Source organism: Lonchura striata, chromosome 14 (genome assembly GCF_046129695.1).
Source record: "Lonchura striata isolate bLonStr1 chromosome 14, bLonStr1.mat, whole genome shotgun sequence".
NCBI classification, from domain to species: domain Eukaryota; kingdom Metazoa; phylum Chordata; class Aves; order Passeriformes; family Estrildidae; genus Lonchura; species Lonchura striata.
This window is the reverse complement of record NC_134616.1, coordinates 17,502,763-17,523,142: the sequence shown is the minus strand read 5'-3', so window position 1 is coordinate 17,523,142 and position 20,380 is coordinate 17,502,763. Positions and strand designations below refer to the sequence as shown.

Here is a 20,380-nt window from a genome sequence, read left to right as displayed (position 1 = left end):
CACAAGCACTGCTCTCCTGGGCAGCCCCTGCAGCCAAGCCCTGCAGAACAGAGGCAAACAGCCACGTTCTCCAGCTTTCACCCAGGCAAGCATGGAAAACTACAGACACCAGCCATGCCCTGATTTTAGGTAGTGCTAAGTCAGCTGCTCACCCATTTGGCTCCATCTATGTGAGCACAAGTATTTTCTTTCTCCCCACAGTGAGCCAGGGATGCTGCTGCCACTGCTCATCCCACAGATCCCAGGGCAAGGAACTCATCTTTTGTCAGCAAGGGGGGGTGCTCCAGCTGGACAGAGAACTGGTGCAGCTCTTAAATGTCTCTGCTCAATCCTGGTGCACTGAGGAATTTCTCCTAGAAGAAAAACTCAGAGTCTCCTGCAGTTAACTCTTCCCATGTCAACTGAGTATGCATCCCCTCTGTGCTGGAATCCTGAGGATTTCAGACTTTCTGTGCTGACAGACACTGACCCCCAAGAGAGCATTGCATTGACCTGAGGCCATGGGGAAGCTTCCAAAATGGAATTACAGAACTGGGATTATGGGTGTGGAGTTTGAATAGAAGTGTGTGACATCACAGGGTGGAAAACTTAAGAGTTTAAGGGCTTAGGATATAATAATATATATAAAGCAAGATGGAGGTTTTAGGGCAGTGGCTGGTCCTTCTTCTCCATGGGTTTGGGTGGTTTTGTGTAATTGGATAAAAAAGTCCACATTGCAGGCCGTGGGTGGTTGGTTATTGGGTTAAAAGTAAAAATAATTTAGATGTCATTTCTTAATTGGATACTTTATCCCTAAAAGGCCTTGGAGAGAGAGAGAGAGACAGGGCTCCATTTTTAGTTTGTTAAGAGTAAAGTGCTGCAGAGCTCAGGGTTTGTGAGACTATGACAGAGATAAGAACTAATAAACATCTGAGTCCCAACAAGAAATGCCATCTAGCACATTTAATCCCGACCTTGGCAAAAAAGAAGCAAAGGTTCCACACACCTATGGACTAATCCAAGCATTCTGTGTTCGTTAGTAAACTGTTACTTGAATGGACAAATTTGCTTTTTTGCCCTGGATTTCCATGATGAAGAGAAGGAGGACCAGAAGCCATATGGACTCTACCCACATGATCATGGTGACTACAGCTCTTCTCTCTGTCCTGCTTTTGCTCCAAGCTTTACCTTAAAATAATTAAAGGTGCTGCTTGCTGCTGACCCGACTGACCCTGGCAGCTGCTGTGCATCCCACCCCGCACCAGTTACTGCTGTATTTGCCCCCAGTCCCACCTGTCTCCTGCCCTCCCCCTCCTGCCATGATGGGAGGATGGCACCTCAGTCCTTGTCCCACCCCCAGGGCCTTGAGGCTCCAAGAGCCATTTATTCACAGTGTGCAATTTGGAGGGACTCCAAGTTGCAGATGCTTCTCTACTTCAAGTCTTTATTTTTCCTCCTGGTACTCTCAATTTTATTTCATTCCTGAGGTGTCTCAGAGCAGTGCACCCTCACTCAGTCATGGATGATTTATTTTCCTTAGTAAAATCAAAATATTTTGCTAAGGGTATATTCTGTGCCTCAAAACTGGTTTTGGTCAGATTTTTTTTTTTTATATGAGGCTTATTAGCCAGTTTCCCTTTATTTGTACTTTGAGTTTTCTGTGGTGCTTTTAATGACAGCAGCACTTAAACTCATCCTGAATGCGCTGGGTCAGGTGAAGCAAACAGTGTCCCACTTGTAAGTGAGAGGCTCTCTGAAGCCAAAAAACCTGCTCAGCAAATCATCCTCCAGTCCCAAACCCTGCTGACTTAGCCAAGAAACCATGGATCACCTTCCAGGGGAGCTCCAGGAGAGAGGGGTCTGGGTGAAAGATGCTGGACTCCTCCAAGAATTTCCTGTATTTCAGGAGAGTTCCTGAGACCCCTTGCAAACCCTCAGCAGGATAGTCCAGGATGTCACACTGTGACTGACAACAAATGTCACTTGGCTGACATTTCAGGTGGGAGAAAAAAATCAAAGGCTACCCGTGTGTTTCCCAGATTTCTTTCTGGACTTCAACTTTCTACAGAAGAAAAGGAAGGGCAGCGACAGCTCCGGGGATGCTGCACTTGTGCCAAAGATCCCACAGACTGCTCTGCTCACAAACACACCCAGCACGGCCACATAATGCCACAAGAGTGAGGGGAAACTGCCACAAAGTGTTCAGCATAACTCAAGAATGTCCTCCTTAAAGCCTGGAAAAGGTGACATGTTGGAATCTGTGGTATTGATGATTCCGAGATTGTAGAAAGTCTCTGTCTGTCAGCCCCGCTGCCAAAGCAGAGCCATAATTGGTCTGTGCTGGTTTCCAGGTTGTTTATTCTGTTTATCTCTACCATGTTCTGCTGCCCTGCCCAGCTCTGTCCTGCAGGGCAGCGTGTGGGGCTCTGCCCTCAGTGGGATGTGACAAACATTAAATACCAGAAACTCCCTGGGCTGCATTTACAAGAACGTGCCAATATCTGTCACCTACGTTGGACAGTGTGTCCCCAGCCTGAACCAACAGAAAAATGCCAACACCACAGTGAAACATGGAGGGCATGAAGAAGGAGAAAAAGGACAAGGCACACCCAATTTCCTCCATCTTGTCCCCTTTGGACCCCTCATCTAGAATCCTAAAATTTTACTTTTGCACCTGTGCCACACAATTATTGCTTATATCAAACACTGAGAGCTTGTAATCCATCCTTTAAGATTGAAAACTCTTTTCCATGGACAGAGATCACAGCCAGTGTCTCTGGGGGCTCTGTCCAGGGGGGTTCCTGACCCCTGCCAGGGTCCCAGACCTGCCAGGGCAGCCAGAGGGAAGCTCTGGATTCCCACAGTGCCACGACTAAAACAGACACACACCCCACCCCTCCCTGGGGGAAAACCCCAGTTGTCCACCCTGGTTTGTGCAGTGCTAGCACGGAGCCACGCAGCTCCCAGATCTGTCCTGGCTGGTTCAGAGCAGCAGTGACAGCTCTGTTGCAGTGCAGCAGCAGGTTTGCACTCGCAGATGCTGAGAAATGCAAACTCAAGGTGACTCCACTTCATGGATTGCATTAGCATCAGCTGCAAACCCTCAGGGCACGCGGCACAGCCTGAGCAGCAACATCAGCAGCTGCAGCCCTGCAAGCACCAAACCACAGGGAAATGCTCCCTGCTCACACCTGGAATGCAGGACAACATCTCAGGGAGTGTTTGCAGCCTGCTGGGCTCAGGGCAGAGGCACTGAACACACCGAAGGTAGGAGGGGTGAATATTGCCTGGTACAGGCACCTCCTACATGACATTATTACTTTCCATTAAACTGAACAAAAATACCCAGGTTCTGGAAACACTGTCTCATTGTAACACCTGCATGATTGGATGAATAAATCTGTTTTAATTAACTGCCTATTTTATAGTAGGCTGTAACAAAATATTGTGAGAAAGTGAGAGGCTGATAGTTGGCTCTGAGCTTTCAAATAACCCTCTCCTAATTAAATCTGTATATATTTATGTGTCATTTTGGAGCACAAAAGCACTTAGACCTATCCGTTCGCTTAACTTCCTTTCCTGTTTTCTTTTCTAGTGTTAGGTATTAATTTACAATGCTCTTCCTTCACTTTTCTTCAGCCAGAACAGAGCCAAATTGTTTCAAATGCATTTTGTGCACTCTGAATTTCACTCTGCTTATGCAGATCCACTTGTCTTGCACACTCCAGTGACATAACTCCTAATTGCACAGCTAAAACTGAAAAGAGAAGTCACTATCCTGGACTCCTTCCTGCTTCTTTTGCACTTGTGATGCCATTGACTAGATTCTCCAAACTAAAACTCTTCTCCAGCTCAGCAGGGAAGGTGTTGCAAAGCTTTGGGAGCACATCAAAGCATCTCTGTGCACTGCTGCCCATTTCATGTCCCACCAACGTGGTCTGTCACATGCTGCCACTGAACTTCTTCACTTCTCAGCCCCAAAGCCTGCTAAGCTTTGAGTTAAGTCTATTGTCACTCTCACTTTTGAGCTCTATCTGCCTTCCTCAGCACCCAAAAAAATAGGAAAGAGAACAATGAGGAGTATGTCTCTATCCATGCATCAGCAGTGCTGTGCTGGGCTTGGGTGTGTGCTGCCTTAGGAGAAGTTTAGAACCCAGTGAAGCACAAATATGGACCAAAAAAGGATCATCTCCAGGTGATTCTGTGCAGAAAACAGAGTGTTGGGTAGCAGGAAACATTGAGGGGGCTCTGCAAAGACTGTTTTGACATTTCCCTGGAGGGTGAAGATGCTCAGGTCGTGGAACATTCCTGGGCTGTAACAAACACAAACAGGATTCACTCTTGCCACAGTCACACACTGCTGGGTTTTAATATTTCCTTTGAACTAAAGCTGTGCTTTTCTACCCCATAAGGCCTCCTCAGCTGCCCAGACTGGAAAGGAGCTGTCAGCAGTGCTACATCCTGGCTGGTCAGTGGCAGCAGATGACTGGGCTTCCACCAGGAACAGCCCATCACCTTGCAGCATCCATCAGTTCTCAGGGATTCAAGCACATCAGCAGTCATGCTCCAAACATCTAAAAAAACTGAGCTGCTCCTACTAAAAATCCTGGTATTCAAACACCCCTTGTGTCTCCAGCATCTCCACTGCACTGGGGAGATCCATGTGGGATAGGAAAATCCTGCAGGCTGAGGAGGCTCTTTCAAGAATTCATTTTTCAGGTGCAGAACATTCTCTTTAGCAGCAGCTCTTGATAATGATAATTGATCCACATGGATTAAACAAGAGTGTTGGATGAAAAACATTAGATTGGTCCTCTGGTTCCAAACCAAGACAAAAAAAGAATTTAAATGAGGCACGAGCAGCTCTACTTATGTGTTGGTTAATTTGGAAACAAACCAACAGACACACAGTACTTTTGAGCAGCATCAGTTACCACGATACTTATAAATTATCTTCCCTATAAAAGACTTCACTTCCACTGAAGAACTGCCCATACTCTTCACTTTTCCTATCTGAAGTCTCAATTCTTTATGACTTGATTCCCCATTTAGTACTCACGAAGGCAGATTCTGTGCACTGAGATTATAAAAGATGAATAAAATGGGACTCCATCCATCACAAAATCCACCCAGCAGGATGGTGCCCCTCATGTATCCACATTTTTAGTAGCACACTGTTCGTTTGCTTCTGAGCTAATCAGCTGAACTCGGTGACAGCTTTGTATGGCACAGCCTCAAGGAAGGAAGAAACCTGGCTTGGACTTCTCAATCTTGCTGCTGTGTTTCTCTTTCCTTGCCTGTAAAATGGGTGGGAATGCTGCTAATCTATCCTAACTCCACGCTAACAGGCTCAATCCATAAATCCGATTTAAGCCGCAATATGGGCACAGTAATAATGCCATTAACATACTTCAGAATTTCCGGAGGTGAACAAGAACTGAAAGCCTAATTTGATTTCTTTTTTTCAACTCTTCATTCTCTTCACAATGCTTCAATATTTAAGCACAGGAACATGCTCTGGACCAGGACTCAGTGCTGTGGATGCTCTCTCTGCATGCCCCAGCTGTTCCCATTCAAGCCTGGTGATCCCTTGGAAAGGGAGGAAAACCCACCCTTAATGTGGGTAACAGCTCTCACCTTGCCAGTGTGACCAGAGGGCATTTGAAAAGGCTCTCAGGCTCAAGCATCAGTGACTGGATCAAACAGAACCACATCCTGTGGCTGCCCAAAATCTCCTACAGGCATCATGGAAAATTAGAGACTATGAGCTGGCAAAAGCATGTTTGGCCAAACATCCAGGAACACCAGAGCCATTTGTAGAACCTGGATCAGGGATTGAAATGGCCATTAGCAAGCAAAAAAAACCCAGTGTAACTGTTGTTGCTGTGAATAACCTGACAGCAGAGACTTGACAGGTGTTTGTGGTTATATCCTGGTTTAAATGTTGGAACAATCAGGCACAGCATCCTCTCACAGCCTCAGTGCTCCAAGTTTGGCAGTTAAAGCACTTCAGCCAAGCAGAATAACCAGATTGAAGGACTCTGAGAGGGGCTCTGCAGTAGGACTGTAGGAATCATTCCTCTGTGACTCTCAGCAGCTCCTCAATTCCCTTCACCTCAGTCTGTCACAGCACAAAACATCACATGGCTTTTAGCCCCATCTGTAACTCCGTGCTTCTAGAGGGCTGAGCCTGAGCTCCTGCCCAAACTTCTGGGCTGAGTCAGCCCCCATTCTGGGAGGGACAGAAGGATGCTTCTGAAGAGGTCCCTGGCACAAGTCAGATGTCCCTGCTGAATGTTCCTTCCCCTCTGGTCACTGAGGGGAAGCTCTGTATGCAGAAGCAGCAAAAAACAGATGCTCTGATGCTAAAAAAGCAAACTGACAGAACAGTCCTGAACTGGCCTGCCCTGCACAGGTCAGTGACACAGGAGAGCAAGCCTTGTTTCATTGGTTTTTGCAGGAGAGAAAGATTAATCCCAAAATGTACCGGAAGGCCATGGCAACAACATCACCCTTTCATTACACTCCAAATGCTTCACCCTGAATTTTGGTGCTATCACATAGCATGCCCTAAGAAATAATGAAAATAAATCTTTAGAGGACAGTGAGAACATCTGAAATAAAACATTGCTCTTCATGCCCAGATCTAAATCTTGCTAAAGTCAGTGGAAATTCTGCCATTTCTCACTGTTGCTCCTGTGCTCACCGAAGGGTCCTTCAGTTTTCACCAACAATTCAACCCATAGCCAGCCCCAGGACTGGTGAGAGAGAAGAGTTCCCTTCAGCCTGGCAAGAACTGGAAATTCTGAGAATTTAACTCAGTCTTGGACTGGAAATGTCCCCGAGCAGGGACCAGGCAGAGCTAATAACTCTGACAAATCTGATCTTTACTCCCTAGAGAAAGACCAGTGTTGGTGGCCTGAATCCCAGCCTTTCCTTGTCTTTCCCCAGCTCTCTGCTGAGAGATTTAACTACCAGGCTCTTGGATTCTCTAGATGCTCCTCTTTGCATAAATAATTTAAAACTTTGAGAGCTTGCTGACTGTTATGTTTAAAGACTGGAGTGGCATACCAGCAATCTGTATGATTTTTGTAGGACGAAACCACTTATTTTAAAGTTTTGCTCCATTCACGAGTACATTCAAATCTTTGTCAAAATCAGAGGACAACCCAGAAAGATCTGCTCATCTGTGTGCTTCCTGACCCTCTCCAAAGGTGCATGACCAGTGCAGATGGCCATAGATGTCCAGATACAATCTCCAGATTTTTGACTGGAGATTGTCCAGAAACCCTTGTATGTAAAACACTTCTAAAATATTGGAACCCAGGCCTGGTTCAGGGGCTCCATGTGGTGGAAAAGTCTCTCCTCCAGCCCGAGCTTCCAAAGAAAGGCTCAGCAGTCTCTGTTGTTGGGTCTCAAGGCAGTTTATTGCAAGTTATCTAAAAGATTTTCTCCTGGGGCTGCTGTGGTTTGCTCACAGCTCAGGCAGAGGCACACACACACCCTGACATCCTCTCTGACCCCGACTGCTTCTTCTCTCCCACCCAGGGCTGCTCCTCTCTTTTATATGGTACATTACATGTTACATGGTTACAGTTTTTCCCAATGCCTATTACCTATATTAAATAGTGCTTTTCTATCTTTTATATGGTACATTACGTGTTACATGTTCACAGTTTTTCCCAATGCCTATTACCTATATTGAATGGTGCTTTTCTGCTCTAAACCAATCTGTGAGTGCCAACATCACCAAGAACATGGAGGTAAGGAAGAAGAAAGAGGAAGGACAGGGCAGGCCCAGACCCCTCCATCTTAAAACTTCTGACCCCCATGTACAAAACAGAAACCCCCTGTACAATACTAAAAAATTCTTCCCTCTACTTTGTGACTACTTCTACTATAATATTTAAACTTTTGTGACTTCTTGCTCTTCCTGCAAGGTTGGTAACTCATTCCATGGCTCAAACCCAAAATCACAGCTGTTTCCAGCTGCCTGCCAGGGTCTCAAATGCTTCTGACCAGGGCCTGGAACCTCCAAAAATGTCTGAGGGACATTTTGAGTTCCAACACTAAAACACCTCTTTCCTTTCATCCACTGCAGCATCCTGTATTTCTTTTCAGCCAAGCCACTCTTCATCCTATCTTTTCCCAAACTATTTCAGTCAGCCAGGGGTTCATGTGGCTCCTGTGGACAGCAATGGGTTTATTTTTGGGAGGGGTGCCTACCCTTCCCAATTCCATTTTGTGCCAGAGCTGAAGTGATGGCTCGTTGACTGCTGATATTCATACTCCTGTCTTTGACAGGCAGGGCTCCCACTCACCAGCTGCTCAGCCTGTTTGATTAGGTTACAGACAGGGTGCAGGCAAAGCTGCAGGAGATAATGTGGAAGCGGAGCTGCTCCGGCCGTGCGCAGGCGCGGCTCCGCGGGACCACAACAAACCTCTCCCAGCTCCCAGGGTGATCCCAGCACTGAGCTCCTGGGCACCCTGTGGCTGGGGAAGAACTCAGGAGAGCTGGGAAGATACCACTCCAAAGCTGGCATCAGCTCAAGATCCACAGAAAGCCACAGACAAACGTCAGAACATTTGCCCTAGCACCGCAGAAACACAGAGCTCCAGGCTCAAACAAAGATGCACTCTTTAAGGCAGAAGTTTAAAACCTTGTTTAGACCTTAAATCTGAGAAGCCTGGAGCCCTTTTCCCTGCTACAGAGCATTTCCCTGCCCTGATCTGGGTTCAGCTTGTGCCCCTTAAGTCCGTGGCGCAGAGGAGGGACTCGGGGTCTGTCTGGACCGGGACGTGGCACCTCTCTCCTCCTGTGCATCCACGGGGGACCAGGCAGCACCTCAGAGCAGCTGCTGCCCCTGCCGAGGAAGCAGGAGGCTGCTGGAGCACAGGGCTCTGTCTGGGCAGCCCTGGTCCCTTCAGCAATCCCTGGGGAGCCACTGGGCCCAGTCAGCTCCAGAATGGCCCTCATGGACTCTCCCAAGAGGAAATTTCATGTTTTCATGCTGAAGAAAATGAGATATTGCAGGAGAAACAAACTTTTAAGATTCTTCAGAGGTTCAGTCTGCTCTTCCCCGATGAGGATCCCCTGATGGTATTACACAGGACAGAAAGATCTGGGAAAAGGCTTTTCACTATAGCTCCTGCGGGGACTTGGCATCTTTTTGTTCAAACATTCTCTGTGCTCTCCTGCCCTCTTCCATAGATCACATCTTACTTCCCTTGTCCACATAACCTCTTCTTTTCAGTTAGAAAATCCCTCTCTTGCAGCAGATGCTGCTCTTTGAATCAGCCTTCCTCAGGGACCCCCCTCAGCTCCCTGTCCATTCACTCACTGACCACATCCCTGCCTCCAACTCGACCTCACAGGAGAAGTGGGTGACAAGGCCCTGCCATCCTAGCAATCCTTATTCCTCTTGTTCCTATTATGAACAATTTTAGGGAGTGAGGACTATTTTATAAACCTGGAGGTCTTTCCACTTGGAAACTTTCAAATACCCCTATACACATAATACAGAGATTTCCATTAACTGCAGCTCCAGGCTAAGTAAGAGATCAGCACCTCCATTTCGTAATGCAGCACAAACCAGAATGAACAGGACACAAAGAGCGAATGAGAAAGAGGAATTATTTCATCTTCTTGTCCCAGCCAGAGCCCTGAGCCCCAAATGGCTTCATCCTCTCACTGCTTTTGTCAGTAAGGCTTCAGACAATGAAATTCTTGCAGCTTCCTATGTTAATCCATTAATACCTGTGAGAGCATGCTGAAATCTCTATGCTGGTTATAATTCTGGAGCCAAAATAACCAATAAACACTATTCCATAGGCTCTATCCTTCCTCTCTATTTTACTGAGCAGAAAGTGAGCTGCTGTTTTAGCAAGCTGTGCATGTCAGAGCTGGGAGAACACAGGAATGGATTAAATCCATGCTCCTTCTATCCCAGGATGCCATCTCAGGTGATGGGCAGCAGTCTGGGTGCCCTTCTGAGCTGCCCCAACATCCCCTGGAAATTCCAGGGAGCCAGATGTCACACCCAGACCTTCTTCCTTCCTGTCCTCTCTCTGTGCATTGTGAACTTGCCTCATGTTTTTCAACCTGCTTATGCTTTTGCCCTCCACAGTATCCTGTGGTAATGAGCATCACAATTTAATTAGCAGACATGATAGGGAACCCATCTGACTCTATTCAGGTGCTTAAGCCAGTCTTTCCCAAAGAGTGAATCAGATTGCTCTCTAAGGATGAAAAAAGGGATGCAGGACACGTGAGAGGGGCCAGGAAATTGCTTCAGTTCTCACTGGAACATGTTCACTGCACGTGAAGAGGGAGAGAGAGGGAGAGGAGGGAGAAGGGAATAAGGACAAAGCAGCTTCCTGGCTTGACTCCAGAGACTGAGCTGAGAATAAATAATAATACGTGTCTAAGGAGCTAACAGAAACACCCATCATTCCCATCAGCAGAAACCATCCTGCTGCCCAGGTCAAGACTCTTATCATGGCCACTGTGACCAACACCATATAAAATCTGATGTGCCCTAAAGAAAATCAAAAACGGAGAAAATGAGGACCCAAGTCTACCTGCTACTCATAGGCAGAGAGAAATACTCCTTGTCTGTCCAGTTCCTCCCCTTGGCAGGCATCACCTCACAGAAAACACTGCAAGGATGCCATACCTCCAGCCACACTGCACCTGGGGACTACTCACTGCTTCCCAAGGAAACAAATCTCAGGAAGAACACAACTTTTATGCTGAAGGACTCCACACAACAACACAGCAGCCTCTTTGCCATGATGATAAAAGCAGCCAGAACACGAGGCAGGTTATCCAGCAGGGAGGCAGAGCTGCAGGGAACTGATCCTTATGCAGCAGCAGGAGGGGACCAGCCCCAGCTCTCCTCATTTCAACTCTGGATGCCAGCACATCTCTTGCTTCCCCAAGAGGGAATTTAACCTAACTTACCCTGAAAACACACTGAAGCGGAATCGCTCAGAGAGCTGAGAAGAACAACAACCCTGGCCCAGCTTTGCACCACTGCAGCTCCCTCACACAGGGACAGCTCCATCCTCCCTTGAGTCCTAACTGCACTGGGCCAGGCCATCCAAGAGGAGCTGGCTGGCAAGATGCTCTGTTGCAGTGATTTGTACTTACTGGCCATCTCCCTTGGCAGGAAAATCAACAGAGAGCTGCCTTTGCCTTGCTCTGATTTAGTGCTTGTCTAGCTAAGAAACCCACAGTTGTTTAAAAGCCACTGACCTGCTCCGGTACTTCTTAATCTCAACCACACACTGGGTCTGGACCCTTCTGCAGTTATTCATACCAATTCCACATTGCTCGCCAGGATTTCCTGTTCAGAAACTTTTAGGAATCATTTGCTAGCTTGTGCTATTTTTTTCCCCCCAAACTGGACATTGTAGAGATGAACATCCACCCCTGGCAGCACCCTGTCTCTCTGGGACAGGCAGCACACCAGGGTCCCAGCTCTCACCCTCTGAAAAGTGCCAAATGCAGGTGCTGGGATGAACCTGCCCACCTTTGTTCCAGGCTGTCAGCCCAAGCAGCTGCAGAACTCTGCTCTGTGCAAAACCTGCATTTAGGCGCTCGCTCCACACAGGTGCCTCTCAATCCCAGAGATAAAACACCGTGGCAACTCCAGACCCCAGTTTTTTTGATGGCTGCACCCTGTGCTGAACTCGGTGATCCTTGCTAAACATGACTTCATGAATGTCTCATCCTGCAGGTTGGCTTTTTTCTTCTCTTCTCATGCCTTCCTTTCTCTGTCTCTAGCCAGAAATGATTTACATGTTTGTTTACTCTGAGCTACATTCATCTGAGTCATTCAGCAACCCTCTACCCACAATCATATTACAGCAAATTTGGAACTGGAGTCTCAGGGAGTGAATATTATGCTGTTGTCAAAATGAGAGTGGGGGGCCATATTCTGCCACTGGGTTTCAGGAAAAACTGACTTTTGCAAACATGTCAAAATCCAACAGCCTCACAATCCCCTGTGTTCTGCATTTCTTCTTAAAGAAGGAGAAAATCCAGGCAAATTAATTACTCTATATTTACACCAGTTACAGTGTAACAATTAGTAGGATTTGGCTCATTTTGTACAAATTATACTACTGTGCTTGTAGGAATAATCTATTCTGTTTCAAACTAATTTTAGCCACCCTTGACTGCTCTTCCATCTGTTGTAGAAAAAAAAAATATTTGCACATAGCTATTGTGAATTTTCTTCTCCAAGGTATGTTTTCAAGAACTACATCTCTCAAAAAACAACGTAATCATATTCTTAGCAAGACTCATAGCTCAGCTGACAGTACCTTGTCTATTAAATCCACAACATGAAAAGACCTCAGAATTGACATTCTAAGGATTTTTTAAGGTTGCCTGAAATAAATCTTTGCAGAAAGGAAGCTGATCAAAGAATTTTGAGCTTTGCATTACCTTTAATGCAATCCTAGAAGCTATTCAGAGATTCTACCAAAGCAGAAAGGGGTTATGAAAAGTAACAACACCTCTTTAAAAAACATATTACAAAATCAATGAGATTTCCATAAACTACAGAGAAAGCGATGCACATTAAAACAGAAATCATTCTCTCAGAAGCCCAGTAATAAAAATAAGGAATTCTATTAATGTTCTATGCACTTGCAAGATATATTAAGACTGATCAGAGGTTAGTCTCAAGCTCAAGTCCTTTTCCATCTAGTTTCTCTTCACCGCTTTACAAGAAAAAAAAAAAACAACTAAACCAAAAACCAGCACCTCGACCTTTTTCTTTACTTTTAATTCCAGAAGTGTACTCTGTAGCAGCATCTGAGGTGTAGTTCTTGCCTAGGAAGTCTTGCACCTAGCTGACAGTGTATTGATCCCTGCTGTACCGGAGAATAGAAGTGCAGCCAGATGGAACAGCAAAGCCCCACCACAGAGAGCAGTGGGCTCACAGCGGGCCAGGGGTGCTGTGGTCCAGGGGAGCACCTTCATGTCCTCATCCACTGAAGGGTCTGGGGCTGAAGCATTCCTTCAGCTGATAATTACTGCCAAGCTGCATGCAGGAAAACTGGGAGCTAACACTCACGGCCGGAACAAAGAGTGGCACATCTGATAGCACCTAAATGGGGGGTGCTTTTCTGCCTTTTCTCGAGAAACAACACTAGATTTCTTTAGGAGGGAGTATTAGTCAAAATGCCGGTTCCTTTAGTCTGCCTTAGAGCTCCCTGAACAGGCATTTGGCTACAAGTTCCAACAAACTGCCTGAAGATACCGTTTTAACTTCTGAAAAGCATTTTTAAAGCAGCAATACAGTAATTTGCATTTACACAGTACCTGCCTGGCTGAAAAGTGTTCTCAAGGGCTTCTGAGCAGCTTCACGGAGCCCTGGGAAGCAGTGACACACGACATCATTAAGGAGAAGGCAATCAGCACCGACGAAGCCCGAGAGCCTTGCCCAGGATCAGGCAGGATGTCCTCAGAACAGAAAAACCCCGCTCAGCTCTCCCGTGGGGACAGGCACACACACTGAGGCACCCTGACCACAAAGACAATGCTCTTCCCAAAAATCCTTTCTCCCAGCTTTGATCCCGGTGGGTCCCTTCATACTCGGGAGATTCTGTGCTCCTTGATCACCTCTTGCCTTCTGCACAGGGCACTGCATTACATAAGCTCGTTTGCACAGATGCACCGGGCACAAAACTTAGGGTTTATATCTGACCGGCAGAAGGACCAAATATTTTTTACAACACAGTGGAAAAGTTGAGAAGAAGTGATCAAACAGACTGGGAATTCAAAGTGATGCTGCTCGAGAACGCAAGACTTGGTAGGTGACTGTTCAACCATGTTACCTTAGAGCACGGAGAATTTAATGGGAGACTCGCACATTACCATATTCATAACCATGACTAACAAATCTGTTGTCAATGCCACCAAAAATATCACACAAGCAGAATGTTTTTATACCAAAGAGACCACTGAAGTCACGGCTCCATAGTAAACAAATGAACTTATGAAGAGTCTTGAAAATCAGCTCTTTTTTCTCTTTTTTTTTTTTTTTTTCCCTGCAGAATTTGATATACTATGAACTGCGAGATGCCTGGTAGTTCAAAGAAGGGTCGACAAAAAAAGCATTTTTCTTCTGCCAGCGTCACAGCAGAGAACACCTCTCCGGTATCACTGCCACCTTTCCCATGCTGAGGGCACCCAGATGACTCCCAGCCAGGTCAAGGGCTGCCCGAAGGAACAACTTAAACCGGCATTTAACCCGCTCTGCGAGGATGCAGGTGGTCGGTGCGTGCTGTTATTTAGGGCAAGGGCAGACAAAACCCAGCACCGTCCTTCGGGATGCGAGTCCCGGTGCTGCCGGCAACTCCCGTGGGGGAGCGCGGCCACGCATCCCGTTCAGTCCCGCATCCCCGCCGGCTCCGCATCCCTCCCAGTCCCGCATCCCTCCCGGCCGGCCCCGCATCCCCTCCGGTCCCGCATCCCCTCCGGTCCCGCATCCCTCCCGGTTCCGCATCCCGCCCGGCCCCGCCGCCGGCAACTTCAGCGGGAGCAGCGCTCCACGCCGGGGCAGGCGGGTGCCGGTGGCTCCGGGGGATGCGGGCTCGCAGCGGCCCCGACCACCCGCGCCCGGCACTCGAGGGCTCGGGGCTCCGAGTCCCGAGAGTGACCGCGGAGCTCCGGCGCCGCCCCGTCGCCGCTCACCTCCGCGCCGCTCCGTCAGGCGGTACCCGCCGGGGTGCCCGCGGGCCCGGGGCTCATCCGCGCTCCGCCGGGCGCCCCCATGCCGCCCGCCGCTGCCCGGCCGGTCCCTACGCCGCCGCCCGCGGCCCCGCGGCTCCGCGCCGCCGGCGGGCAGGGCAGGGCGGCCGCCGCATCGCGCTCCGCGCCCCGGGGGCGGGCAGGGCTGCGAGCCGCCTCCCCGAAATCCCCGCCGGGAGCTGCCCCGCCGCTCCGCCCGTCCCTCGGCGGCTGCGGGCCCCGGGCGAGCCGAGCGGAGCCGAGCCGAGCGCCCGGCACACGCCGCGCCCCCCGCGCCCGCTCCCGGGCACACGCCCCGCACACGCACACAGCGACACACAGCCCGCACGGACACACCCGCACACAGATACACCCCGCACACACACACACAGCCCGCACACAGCGACACACAGCCCGCTCGGACACACCCGCACACAGATACACCCCGCGCACACACACACAGCCCGCACACAGCGACACACAGCCCTCTCGGACACACCCGCACACAGATACACCCCGCACACAGATACACCCCGCACACAGCGACACACAGCCCGCATGGACACACCCGCACACAGATACACCCCGCACACACACACACACAGCCCGCACACAGCGACACACAGCCCGCACATCAACACACCCCGCACACAGATACACCCCGCGCACACACACACAGCCCACACGGACACACCTGCACACACACACAGCCCGCACTCACACACCCCACACTCACACACAGCCCACACAAAGATACACCCCGCACACACACACACACCCCGCACACACACACCCCACCCACACACACCCCGCACACACACACACACCCCACACACACACACCCCGCACACACACACACACACCCCACACACACACACCCCGCACACACACACCCCACACACACACACACAGCCCACACGGACACACCCCGCATGGACACAGCCCGCACACCAACACACCCCGCACACAGATACACCCTGCACACCAACACACGGTCCGCACACAGCAACACACAGCCCGCACGCACACACAGCCTGCACACCAACACACCCTGCACACACACACACCCCACACACACCCCGCATACGACACACACCCCACACACAGATACACACCTCACACACACCCTGCACAGACACACACAGCCCGCACACAGACACACCCTGCACATACACACCCCACACACCGACACACACCCTGCACAGACACACACCCTGACACAGGCCCACACTACACACACCCCAAAACACCCCACACACATACAACCCCCAATACACAGCCCACTCAAACACAGGCCCAGCCCCACCTCACTAATTCAGCCACATCCCTCCTGTATTCACACCCTCACAGGGGTACAGCCGCCCCTCACACACACACACACAGACCCTCATTCAACACACACCTTCACACCCCCACCCACACTCTTTGGGCTGGGAATGGGTGAATTCTCGCCCCAGGATGTGGTGCAGGGCCGTGGCTTGGGTTCAGTGTGAGGATGGTGATGCTCACACCCCAGTGTCATGGCTGTGGCCGAGCAGGGCTCACCCAAGCCAAGGCTGTGCAGTGGGCAGGAGCACAGGGAGCCAGGACAGCCAGCCTGAACTGGCCAAGGGGATACCACAGTGTCCTGCCCAGTACAGGACCTGGGGGACTGGCCAGGGTCACTGATGACTGCTGGGGAACAGGCTGCACATCGTCAGCAAGTGGTCCATGTCTGCACTGTGCGTGCATCACTTGCCCTTCTTAGAGCTTATTCCTGTCTCTCTTTTGTCACCTCCCTTTTCACTACAGTTGGATGATGATGATGATAGTATTTTATTTCACTTATTAAGCTGTTTTTATTTCAACCCACAGGTTTTGCCTTCTTTCCAATCTTCCACCCCATCCCATTTGTGGAGTGTGTACAAGTGAATGGTCGGCATTGTACTTGGTTGTTGGCTGGGCTTAAACCCCAACACCCACACACCCACACCCACCCACATCCACCCACCCACTCATGGTTCCCTCACACCCCTCGGAGCCCCCACCAGCCTGGTCCTGTCACAGGGAGGTTGAAGCATGAGTGTCCCAGAGCCACCGGTACTTCCCAGCAGAGCACTGGGTGACACCTTGTCCAGGGACCAGCTCTCAGCTGAGCTCTGCAGCCACCTCAGGGCTCTGAGCCCACATCTCCTCATTTCCCAGCCACTTTGTTGTCTCATGGATGTCAAAGTCTGTCAGGCTCCTGACCAAGGCTCCTAACTCCTTTAAAGCCAGACTGAATCCAGTGAATTCCAGCTTTCACCTTTTCCCTGGCCATGATAGCTTGCAATGAACTGAGAAAGGAACTTTTCCTGCTTCTCTTTCCCACTGACCCCACTGGTTCACTTCTCCCCTTTCTGCACCCACAGCTGAATGCAGGACGTTCCTTAGACCAGGAGAGAGGAACTGACCTCTGGAAGGAATTAGCCAGGAGAGAGATCCCACTGATCCTGCCTCTGCTGTCCCACTGTGACATTCCCACAGCCACATCCATATGGGCAGGACCACACCCACGTGGCAGCTCCATCCTCTGTGCCTCTGTCATGGGCATTAAATTAAATGCTCTGTCACAGCATTACATTCTTTGTCCTCTGTAAGCACCACAGCTGTTACAATGAGCCTTTCTTGCACTTCATGCTCCCAAGTCTTGATGCTCAAGAAGAGCCTGTCATTGACCTTATAAACACATCAAACCCATGCTCTGCCCTTTCAATGGTCAAAATCATTGCCAAACTCCCCTAAATTTTGCTGTGATGTTGTTAAAAGATGAGTAATACATGCTCACACTCTGAATTTGCTGTACCTCACTCATGCTTCTCTTGAGGAAAGAGTTTACTTGCTACAGGCTGTGCACAGGAACCACTTTGTGTGGGACAGAGATGCAGCCACCTATGAGTAGAAATGCAACCACAGCTTTAATGGGGCACAAAAACGTGACACAGACAAGGCCAGGCTTCATGGCTCAAAGTTCCAGAGCCCACCAGCAGCCCTGTGAGAGAGACACCACCTAAATCTGTCACAGCACTGGGACAAACTCTTCTTCCCCTGCAAACAGCACTGGAGTCCACTCAATATTTTATGGTGCAAATGTTGAGCTTCCTTCCCTGTCCTCTGAGGTTCTGAGCAGCGCTGAGTAAATAATTCACAGCAAATCATTTATTCAAAACTCCTGCCTGTGTTTTGTGTCAGTCCAAGAACACAAAATTATCTTCTCCCTGTTCAGGCTCAGCCAAGCTGTGTTTTAGGGTTTGGGGCACAGGAGGGGCTGCTGCAGGGGTTGCACTGCGCTGTCCCTGCGTGGACGTGCTGAGTGGGTGCAGTTGGCTTTGTAAATGACATCCATTTGTCCCTGTTCCAGTGGGATGAGCTGAATTTACTGCCAGGGAACAGCCTTGAGCCCAAGGAGAGGGTCCATTTAGCAGCCAAGATAAGGTTCAGATCACAGACAGAAAACCATTCTAGTGAGTGAGACGCTCCATTTTCAAAGGCTATATATGTCTATCCGATTTGGGAATTCATTCCTCTGGAGCCACCTGAGCTCTATTAACCATCAAGGACCAGGTTTCCTTGTACACCAAGCTGTGGCATTGCCTGGTGGCACTGGTGTCAATCAGAATCAGGCCCAGTGAGGCACTGACAACCCATTTTGTGTCACAAAAGCCATCTGGTGCCAGTTATCTCAAGGACAGTAACAAGTAAAATGGACACAATTATTTATTTCCCATTTCTTTACCAGAAAGTGGACAGTTGCTGAGCCCTAAAAATGGAAAGGGAAGCAGTCAGCTATCCTCAGAAATAAAGCCTCTGGAAAAATGTCTTTTATCTTGCTGAAATAAAATGTGTTTTCCTTCATTGTGCAGAAAGGCAGATTTTGCATATTTTAATTAGATCAGTTGAAAACTTAGGAAAAAGAGAATAAAGAGAACCTGCTTTGCTGTCAAGCTCCTTAGTGAAGAAAAGTTCTGAAAGTTCAGGAACTTGGAGAGAACTTTAAATCTCCATGGCTAAAAATAATCCATCCCTTAAGAAAACACCATAGATTTTTTTTTTTTCCTTTTCCTTTTTTTTTTTTTTTTTAATCATCGCTGTCTTAGATGACTTCGGGTCATCTGAACATGGAAATTAAAGTAGGAAACTGGAAATCTTTTTCTTCTCAACTTTTGTGTTCTTTTCAGAACCTTTTTGCTGCTAACTGGGCGGAGGGTAATCCCTGCAGGGCTGCCATTCCACTTGGATTTGCAAGAAGTGGTGCAGCTTGATGAAACAGAGCTTGACAAGATGTTTGGAGCTACAGCCAGTGGTGCAGACATGAGCAGGAGATTTCTACACCTCCTCTTCAGTGGTTTTAATTTTTCTCTGGAATTATTAGCATTGTTTTAGATTCTGTCTTTGTTTGCTCTGCTGAACACACACTGAGCAAAGACCCCGGGCTCTGCTGGTGGCAGGAGGGACAGCTTGGCCCATGACAGTGGCACAGCCTCGCTCACGTCAGGGGAAGATCAGGCTCCAGGACTTACACCTGCTGCTCCCACTGAACTGAACAGAAAAAGTAGTTTAATTCCTCTTGTGACAATGTTCTTTCCATCCTGCAATGCATCACAGATTCATGGAATCAGCAAGGTTGGAGAAGATCTCCTAAGATCACCAAGTCCAGCCATTTAACCAGAGAGTATTTTTATCAGACCAAAAGAGTTTAATTCCTATCTTCCCACAATTCACGTCTAATTTTAGCCTTTAGGACAAATCCCTTTGAAGTGTTGCCTTTATGCTCTCCTGCCCTGGATATGTGTCTTCAAACCTGGCCTTTTCCTTAGTGTGCAAATATTAATTATTTTTAAAAGAGAATTTTTGGTATTAGAAATAAATTCTTTAACTGTGAGGCACTGGCAGAGGTTTCTCAGAGAAGCTGTGGCTGTCCCTGGATCCCTGGAAGTGTCCAACACCAGCTTGGAGCAGCCTGGGACATTGGGAAGTGTCCCTGCCATGGCAGGGGTGGAACTGCATGAGCTTTAAGGTCTCTTCCAACCCAAACCATTCCATGATTCTGTGATTCTATCTATAATTACTCTGGAACTGGGCATGGTTACTTTGTATTAAGTGACTGGAACTATTTTACATTCCCTCGCTGCCTCATATTATTTTTGCTATGTTTAGTCCTTGGTTCACAGACTTCCTTCCCCAGAAACTCCAAGCCACCCTGGACTTCAAGAAAAACACTGAAATCTCCAGACAGAAGTGGAAATGTAGTGGCGAAGTCATTGCTTTCACTCTGTGCCAGCTGGGCAAAAGTAAATGCTGCCAAAGCACATCTGAGAGGGCAACAAGAAGGGTTTGCTCTCAGCTGTGCCTGCAGAGTGTTTGATTTCCCCAGCATCACATTCCCCATCCACAGCCCCAGGGTGAACCAGGGGAGACACCTGGGGAGGGCAGGAGTGGGGATTTGGGGTGCAAACTGCTTGAAATGCCAAGAAGGAAGGGAATCCCTTCTGTGCTGGGTGGTCTGTGCCCAGTGCTTTAGAAATAGAGGGGTCACTGCAAAAACCAGCTGGCTTCAGATGCTCAGCACTGTCAAAGCAAAGGTATTTTTGAAGGGGATCTGCTATGGGGGACGGCTGCCAGGTGGTGTGCAGTGTA

General features: G+C 48.7%; 1 protein-coding gene across 1 annotated transcript in view; it reads right to left on the bottom strand.

The window, feature by feature from the left end:
* The window catches only part of TRPC5 (transient receptor potential cation channel subfamily C member 5), a 104,778-nt gene extending 89,985 nt beyond the window's left edge, over positions 1-14,793 (bottom strand). Inside the window, exon 1 of the mRNA XM_021525254.2 lies at positions 14,690-14,793. The gene's annotated coding sequence lies outside the window, so the exon portion shown is untranslated. The remainder of the gene's footprint in view (positions 1-14,689) is intronic.
* Positions 14,794-20,380: the final 5,587 nt, after the last annotated feature.